We start from the raw sequence: 10418 nt of genomic DNA, 5'->3' as shown, positions 1-10418 counted from the left end.
ACTGTAACAAGCTATATATCAAAGGAGGCCTCGGAGTGTCAACAGAGACAATCTTATAGCAAATACTGCGCGAAAACATCTAAACATTATTTGGATAAGGATTCTAGACGTTGACGTGACGTAGTTACTATTTTTCCGGGGAAATGATTACTAATAAGTAGGTATTTACCGACATGTAGCATATAATAAGGGCATGAAAATATTGATAATACTGTCTTGTCTGTAATTACAAGAATTGTGAGATAATTTTGATTTATGTGATGTACTTACCTATGTTCTTTTTAAATCATTTTCGTTTATATTATTGTTTTAAGATAAGTATATAGGTATTTATGTCTGTATAGTTGATGCGCATAATATTTTTGTTCACGTCGATAATGCTTATAAGCACATTTACCTACTTATATATTAACTTATCTAATGACGCACCTACATATAAAAGAAAAACAATTTTAATAAGCTTAAAAACGTAAAACTCACGTAGCTACTGAGATAAAGAAAATAGAAAAATTAAAACGTACCTACGTTATGGACAATGGTTAGGTATTTATTGTTATATGCTCTATATACTAAATAAACATTATAATAAAAAAAAAACATGCTTAAACTCATGAAATTATTGTATTGTCACCGATTCTTCATAAGTGTACAAAGTTTGAATAAAAAATTTCCGATTTAAGTGGGTCAAAACTCAAAATCAAGTCTAAAGAAATGGTTTACGGTCTACAAACACACAAACATACAGGTGAAGCTAATAAAATTCTGTTAAAAAAGAGAGTTGAAAGGAAATTAACATGAAATTCTAGGAACTATCCGGTTCATCATCATTTTTGCAGGCCTTATCGCAGTGTAAACAATTTGATAAAATCTTAAAATAGTCAATACATGGCAATTAACGTGTGACGTTGTGAAGATTTAGTGATTAAACTATTTAAAAGCTTACAACGTATGAATGTTACATATAGTTTGCTCTCGTTAAATATTTACATTAAATTTAGGATTTATCTTTAGTTAGGTATATAATATAATATATTTCTACGCTGTATATTTTTTTTTCTAAAAAAATTTAATAATCAAACAAAAATACAAACAGAATCTTCCAATTCCAATGGGAAAGATGAAGAAAAATTATGAAAAACAGAATAAAAAGGTTGTTTTGCTATTTAAAATAATATATATTATATGCACACATATCTATGAATCATCTTGAAATTCACTCTAAAATAAGAATTGCGCGACTACCTAATATTGTGAAATCAAATATTTATCAACATACATTCGTTTAAGAAAACATAGTTACTTAAATGGTAATAAATAAGTAGGTACCTATATCTACTTTTCCTAGAACTTTCATTAGGTACAACTATATTTCAATACCTATTTCTCTGATAAACACACATCAACAAAATATTTTTTACATTTCATCAAATTTAATTAGTAAAATATGGAAGAATTAAAGCTTATTTAAAGTTGTTTAATAAAAAAATATACCAAAGCTCAACTTATGTTTCTTTTATGTTTGGAATAAAAATTAAAAATGTTTATATTTCTCATCACCGTAGAAACTTAGGATGATTTTATTTTATTTTATTTTATTTATTGAGGTCATCCAACACTTGTCATGATAAAAACTTTCATTCCTTCTAGGACTCCCTTCCCCTCCCCGCCCCTTAAACATCTCACGTACTTCCTTACCATTACCAGTCTTTTATTTCAATCCTTTCGTTATCCCCTTCCCTTTAACGAAGACAAGCCAAACGTTATCAAAAACGAGCCTGCAAGTGCAAACGCTCTTTCGCCTCTGCAAATGTCATGCCAGCTCCTTTCAGTCTATGACATTTAAAAAATCATTAATATCTAACTTTAAGGGCTTAGGAAATAGGAAGGGACGAATGAAGCCACGGGTACAGGTGGTAGTCATAAGATTATATTGACGATAGATTAGGTACAAGATATACATAATATAACCAAAGGCCTATCCTCTCAAGGTGCATAAAACCAGTAAATATTAACATGATCTTGAAAACAAGCAAGCGTTTATCACTTCATTGTTATTTATTTAGATGATAAGTATACTATGTAATTAATATATTTTAGGGCAGAAAAGGCCACAAAATGTAGGTTTACTACGTCTCTCCCTGACCATAAAGATAGATACTATAATCTTGTATAATTTATATTATAATTAATGATTGAACGTACTGTAATAGTTTTAAATTTTCAGTTTAAATATTCATCTCTGCCGGAATTGTATGATTCTATGTGCCCGGGCCCCGGGGAACATTATATTATGAACAGTGTCTTACATCGAAGCTAAAATATATATATAATGAGGAAAATTGTGCAAATGTAGCAAAATTTTCTACTGGCATAAACGATAGTACTGAAGTGTATAATCTCCTTAAAAAGTTCTGTCTATAAAACCAACTTAAAACTTAAGCCGAGGGAAGTGTTACGCTATCCCTCCTCAGATCCTCGACGGATGTGGAGTAGGTATTATTATTTTAAATGCTTCTGCTTTAGGCCGGTTTTCTACTGGAGGGTGCTACGTAATGACTAACGGTTCCCCAATGTAAGTCATTCTGTTGATAAAGTGTAAAAAAATGAGAATTTAATGATTACATTATTAACTTTTTAATTATGATTTAGGTTTTAAAAAACCCATAAATTAGGTAGAGTTAGGAGCGTACGGGCATCCTACATCCATTTTTTTACCCCAAGGCTGGCGAAAACTCGGTGTGTCTGTGTCGGTAATTTATTATTTAGTTAAGGTTAGAAATTTTAAAACGAATAATATAATTGAAGATGAATTTTGTTCTCAATTCAGTTATATTTTATTATTTCATAATATTTTCACTTAACCATTCGGTCAAAATTATAAAATTTTGAAGTGAATTGAAAAGTTTAAAAAGACGGTATTTCCGGAATTTAAAATGAAAAATTATAACTATTATTTTCTTTATTTGCAACAAAATATGACTAGCGCGTGTCATAAATTAGAATAGATTCATAGCCAAGACCTAAATTCTTGAATTTATTTATAAGCCTCTTAAAAAAACGATAATGTTAATATAATTACCGTATTATGCAAAAAAGCGATGGCGATAGGCAATTCATTTCAACTGCCTATAAAAAAAATCATTTCCTTTGTCGAAACAGATTATGAAACATAATTAAGATTGCATCTTCTTGAATTATGACGTTGAAGTGGTAAGTGGTTGAACTAAGCCGATACAGAGGAATTTTTTTACCTACGTCGTAATCTCTGATGTAGGTACTTAGGTTCATCTCGAACAGTTGGAAATATCATTTTAAAAATTCTCTGAATCGAAATTGATTTCAGAATTCTATCGCATGCTTTTTTATTTAATTATTATATTATTTAAGGTATTCAAACACCTGTTACATTGTTATATAAAGATAGGATGAATAATTTTAATATATTATACATTTTACATGAATGTGACAGAAGATTAATTAAACGATAACACAGCATGTACATATGTATAATTAACATTCGCGTCACTTAATTAAGTTGTAACAAAAGAATTATTTTTAGCAAAATTACAGTCATTTTTCGTTAAATCTTTAAATAATAAAAAGCAAAATTACAATAATTTTGCTTTAAATCTTGTGAAACAAATGCGATTTTTTGGGTAATTAATAATTATCATGAAATATTATATACCTACCTAACAATACAATTGGCATGCCCACTGAGCTGTTTACAGTCTTACACATTCCGGGGATTGATTACTTATTATTAAAACCTTCTTAAACTCTTGTAAATGTTGTATGTGCCTTATTTACAATACTAATTATACCTACTACTTAATTTCATGATAAACAAATCCTTTGTTTGTATGAACTGTACAATAATGAACGCGCGTACAAAGCGCCTAACTACCTACTCTATTTAATACAGGTAGGTATGTTTTATATTTATTTGATACCTACTGGTTGTTACTTTATTAGCGTATTAGACTTGATAATAAATTCTTCATTGTAACTAATTAATGGATAAAATAACAATTATTTTTATATTAAACTTGTTTATTCAAACTTTCACCCAAATTATGCGCAAAAATGGTTAATTTCATTAGATATATTATGTACACTAATTTATTTTAAACTTAATCTATTTTTATCATTTTTAATAACCATTATAGGCTAACCAATATTCACTATTTCAGTAGGATATTGTTTTCTATAGGTTTATTTGGAATTTAATGATATTATGTGAATAACATCAGAACATCCTACTAATTATGTAAGAACATAAAATATCCGGCTTGTTGTTTATATTATGTCATGTAACAATAGGAATTGAGTAAATAAAATAATACAATCGATATTTCCGCATTATTCTTAAATAGAGACGTACCTATACCTACTAACTTATAATGAAATTCACGGCCGAATTGTACAATCACTCAACAACAAACATTTAACAGTACCTAAGTAGGTATGTATGTACTGTTTATCCTTATTTTCTATAAAATTTGATGCAATGCTCAAACATTATTGAAATATTCGCCGAAGTTTCAATAAACTGAAATAATTCATGTAAATAAATATCTTTATTGTCAAGATAGTAGAGTTGTAAGTATAAAACAATAGTTAAATTGGATATCTATGAAAAAAAAAAGAAAAGCGAATTTCGGATTCTCTCTCAATAATTTTTAACCGATTTAAAAAAGGAGGAGGTTATTGATGTTGTTATGGCAAGTCATAAATTCTGAAAAGTTTAGTGTAGGTACTACGTCTATATAACGTATTTTGATTTAAGTGTTAAAGTAATTTATGTAATCATTAATTCCAAAAAAAAAATTACCGATCATGAGGGTAAACAGATCAGCAAATAGAAAAATTAGATCCAGTTCCATAAATGCAATTATTCGTTTAGCACGCCATCTTTGGAGACAATTGAGTTAGTGTGTTTAACATATAGTAGCTGCACTCAGGCGACATCGGACAGGGGAAAATTGACGTAGCGGCAATTTATCAATAACGTGTATGAAGTGTTCCGGCTGTAGTGCGACGCGATTTCGGCCATCATCATTCGTCCGCCACGTCGAGTCGCCCGCGGCCCGACTAATGTCACACCACAATGCCTATAGGGCTGTCTGTGATTTTCCATTTTGTTCGAGAACAAAAAAAAATGTTGGCTGGGATGCCCAGGACTTTACAAAGGCAAATAAAAAAAGACGTGTGGCACTCGGGGACTGCCGCGGTAAAGCTATTGCATGCTATGCCTTCAAGCCACACCTCCGTGCCCGTCGGAGTGGGGAGCGTGAGGTTTTTTCGTTACGGAATTTCTGGATTCGGTCCCCGCGCTCAAGGCCCGCGATAGAAGCTATGCAATAGCTTAAAAGTCTAATCCTTTGGAGATATAGGTATAACCACAGACTAATAATAATATACTACGTATACAAGTATAACTATCTATACATGTTCCTTTTACTTATGTAGGAAAATAAGTAATAGTTATTAAAGACCAAAATTATTTTGATAGCCTACATTAACAGCTAATTTAATTCCTTGTTTATAGATGATAACGCGCAATTATGTTTATAGGGTTTTTTTTAATTTCTTCCTAAATAAGAATAGGTACCAAGTGATGTATTTTTGGTAAATATTGATATGAATAATTGAACTATACTTACTTAAATTTAACAGCATACAATAATGAATATGTATTTTAAAAATGACTTGTGTTACCCTATGCTAGACTGGACAAGTGATCATCCATTTGAAAGTATCACGTGTTGATCACAGAACGTGAATGTAATAAATAATAGCTTATAGAATAGGTACAGGTTATACCTATGTACCTATGTACCTGCAATGATGTTTGTAAATCGTCATAAAGGTGGTATAAGAATGCTAAAATATTCAATAACTAGACCGTATATTTCTGTTAATTTTTTTATTCTGTTTTTGTTAGGTTTTTGTGGTACCACTTCTCCTATAAGTATATTTAAAATCTTTAATACATTGTAATCGTATACATCATAAGTCATAACATTACGATAAAGTGAACTAGAATGAATAACATTTATATTAGGACATCTCTTCTTTTTAAGTTTCAAAATCCCGGAAAACAATGTTACGAGGTCATAACGCTTACTCGTGCTAGAGATAATCCAAACTACCGAAATACTTAATTTATCGAAATTACTGTGGACATCCTAACCAAACTATCAATTGTGTCGCGCTAGTCATTACACAGGTACCTACATTGTAGAGTTTTGATCGCCGGCCCGCAATTATTCCTAACTACTGACCCCATTTATAGTTCAAAGAGGATCTTCGCAAATTGAACATATATAACTGTGTCTATTTACCTTAATATACTCAGTAAAAAAAAGAAAAATGTATGTTGAAGCTATTAAATATAATGTTATATACCTATTATCTACTCATATCATATCAGATACCTATTCGTATTAGGTAGAGCCATTTTTACTACCTACCTAGAAATTGCTCTACCACCCACTATTATGGAATGCCAAATAATTTGTTGTTGAAATTCACAAAGATACGGTCTACGTTAGTTCGGTTGAAATCTGTTGAAATGCTCGGTGTATTATCATCACTACATAGTATAAAACAAAGTCGCTTTCTCTGTCCCTATTTCCCTATGTCCCTTTGTATGCTTAAATCTTTAAAACTACGCAACGGATTTTGATGCGGTTTTTTTTTAATAGATAGAGTGATTCAAGAGGTTTTAGTATATAATTTATTAGGTTTTAGACAAAGCGGGCGAAACGCGGGCGGTAAGCTAGTTTATTAATAAACAATAAAATATTGGTGTAAAAGAGTTCCGTCATTGAAAAGGAAATAATAGGATTAGTAGTTAAGTGCAGTATAGCGGAAAAACTCCTTGGTGTTTTATATTAGCAAGTATAATTAAAATTTAATTTAAAATATTTCATATTACTTAATCAAACAACAATTACCATAGGCACAGAGTAGGTAATAGCACTCTACATGACTCTAGGTAGCAACTTAAATCAAGTTTTATTAAACAAGTAACTATAGGTACTTTTCCTTGCAGCTGTAAAAATTAACAAATTATAACTATACTCGTCAATTATATGCCGGGCACAGGCTACATTTTGAAAAATAAGTTTTACGTGTCTAATATAATTAGGTAGGCATCTACATAATATAATCGTCTTCATGTGAATATCTTCAGGTACCTGCTGAGTACGTACCGTACGTACCGTGTATGTTTTAATGTTCTGAATGTGTTACATATGTGTAATGATAATAAATAAATAATAATTACTTACATGTACATAGCTGGCATTCGGCAATTAGTTGGAGATCTTGCTGAGCAGATAGACGTGGAATAAAAGCAAATTAAACGTAGCTTGTGCAACGCCGCAGCAGCTTTCATCCCTCGAGACCGTTTTCACTAACGAGTGTCGAATTGAAGCAAAAAAAATTAAAAATGATTTTTTTTACATGAATTTTGTCAAATCAAGTCGTATATTTTCGTAGGTCAACGTGCGTCTCGTGATACAATACGTGTACTTGTGCTGAGGGCAGTGAGCCATGAGAGCCACTGACAAAATAATAGCGCGGGATTACCGACTCATCCTGCTGACAACTCAACGGACAAGATTACAATACATGTATTTAGTAGTAAATTTTATGAAGAAGTTAAAACGAATATATCTAATATGTTATTATTACTATTTAGTAAATATAAACAAATTGAAAAGGCCCTCAAAACCAAATGTAAAAAGTCATAGGTAATTTATATTGAACAAAAAACTCGAATTGAGAACTTTTTTGAAGACTATTGATAATAAATTTAGAATCATCATTACATAATATAATACAACGTCGCTTTCTCTGTCCCTATACCTATCCCTTTGTCCCTATGTATGCTTAAATCGTTAAAACTGCACAACGGATGCGGTATAAATAGATAGAGTGGTTATCGAATCTCGAGGAAAGGTTTAGAAGGTATCTACCTATATATGTTATATTTTCTTAGGTTTTATACAAAGCAGAAAACTAGATAGTAAAATTTATAATCTTTATTGAACTTTCCCACAGAGAGAGTTTGCATGTCATTTTTTTATATATGCAAATAAATTTATAGATGTGTATAGAGATGTTTTAACCTATAAAATTATAAATACTGTATAATTTAAAAGCAACTGGCAGCAGCAATGCTTTTTAGGGATTAAGTTGCGACAGAAGAAAAGCGGTACAATATATATTAGTTACATAAAATTAACGATACATATACCTAATAGCTAAAGGTTAAACTTAAATCTACTATGAATCGAAACGAGTAGGTATTACCTAGGAAATGAAATATTTATTACAATCTTACAACCGCTTCATCACAGATAAGTCTTAATTAAATCCTCGTGGGCGGTTAGTGACTTTAATTTGTAAGAAACTGTATTAGTTGCAGCATGCAATTCTACCATTTTCCTTACTAAATATTCAATGAAATCAATATAGGAGGTACCTATATAAAAAACAAAACATTGTAAATAACGTTTTGCATCAGGAACACTAATATTTAAATTTTATAGCCTATAATTAAAAATTAATATTAATAAATGAGTATCTAGCATTTGGAATAAATTAAATGTGTGATTTAAAAGAGATTTTCATTGGTAAGGTAATAATAGAATACCTAGGTCCTTAATTGTAAGTACTTTAGTTTTATAAAAAATAAATGAAGTAACTACCTAACTAATTGTATTTTTATTGTTATGTAATTTATTGATTAGCGTATCTAGATAACGTTAATTCAGTAGTTTTCTTTTGTTTGACCTGAGTATTAGGTATATACATTTATAAATTAAAGATTTTAACGGATTTTAAACGCGACTGATGATTTTAGACTGAAGCAGAACACGCACTCCCGTGACCATGCTCGCTCTGCAGTGTGCAAAACGTCAGTATATAATCCAGTCTGTAGGTATTTATGCTCTACAAAAGGTGGCGTAGAAAATGTTTTGAAGCGATATTGTTTAGGTATGAAAGGTTAATAAAAATCCAAGTTTTCGACCTTGACGGACCCAGGCGCTAGCCGCCATCTTGAATTAAAGGTGCTAAAATTAGGTATATTTTAAATAACTTCTCAATTGTTTACTAAATCACAAAAGTGTCTATGACGGGTTCAAAGAAGACAAAATTACCTACATTTTTTTGCATACATGATTATTCTGTAAGTCTTAAAGGTAAAAAGTTACAAGCGACGGAAATAATAATATTTACAGAAATCATATAATTTTAATTTTGTTTAAAAATTGTACAGCTATCATTTTTTAATTCTCTTTGATGGCCCGGGCTGGTTAATGGTGGCTTCTTCATTATCGTCGCTGAAATTTTCTGTTTCATTGTCTGTATTTTTAGTTTCCAACCATGAAATTTCGTCGTCATGACCAGAAGAAATCGAAGACGCTGGAGCACGCTTTCTAGTAACTTTGTACAGAGGGGACATGGATAAGGAATCCTTAGTTATCAATAAAAAGTAAATTTAAACTTGCTTCTTTGCCGCCAACAAAGGACGCTGCATGGTATCATGCGTTTAGGACATACCACCAAGTCCAAAAATGGTATGGAATTGAAAAAAATCCAGAAGACTGGGGCTGGAGATATGACACCAATAGGCTCACTCCAATAACAACGACAGAGAAAGCAGCACCTCATATGCTTTTAAGGGTAATTTCTTGCCACTGTAAAAAAGGATGCAGCAAAGCATGTAGTTGCAGAAAAGCCTGATTAAAATGCTCTATTGTTTGTGGATTCTGTAGTGGTCAGCTGTGTGAAAATGCAGTAGAGATTCAGATAGATAACGAAGACTGTGATGACGACGAAATTTCATGGTTGGAAACCAAAAATACAGACAATGAAACAGAAAATTTCAGCGACGATAATGAAGAAGCCACCATTGACCAGCCCGGGCCATCAAAAAGAATTAAAAAATGATAGCTGCACAATTTTTAAACAAAATTAAAATTATATGATTTCTGTAGATATTATTATTTCCGTCGCTTGTAACTTTTTACCTTTAAGACTTACAGAATAATCATGTATGCAAAAAATGTAGGTAATTTTGTCTTCTTTGAACCCCTCATAGACACTTTTGTGATTTAGTAAACAATTGAGAAGTTATTTAAAATATACCTAATTTTAGCACCTTTAATTCAAGATGGCGGCTAGCGCCTGGGTCCGTCAAGGTCGAAAACTTGGATTTTTATTAACCTTTCATACCTAAACAATATTGTTTCAAAACATTTTCTACGCCACCTTTTGTAGAGCAGAGGCTTTTACATTTCCCCACAGACTGGACTAATAATAATAATAAATAATTTTTTGACTACGTATTAATATTGTTAAATTTCTTGTTATACTAATAATTAATATACTTTATTAAT

The sequence above is a fragment of the Colias philodice genome, chromosome 19 (genome assembly GCF_061535455.1).
Source record: "Colias philodice isolate Cphi_HAF_F1 chromosome 19, ilColPhil1 Martin Lab GWU primary, whole genome shotgun sequence".
In the NCBI taxonomy this organism is placed as follows: Eukaryota; Metazoa; Arthropoda; class Insecta; order Lepidoptera; family Pieridae; genus Colias; species Colias philodice.
This window is presented reverse-complemented; position numbering follows the sequence as displayed.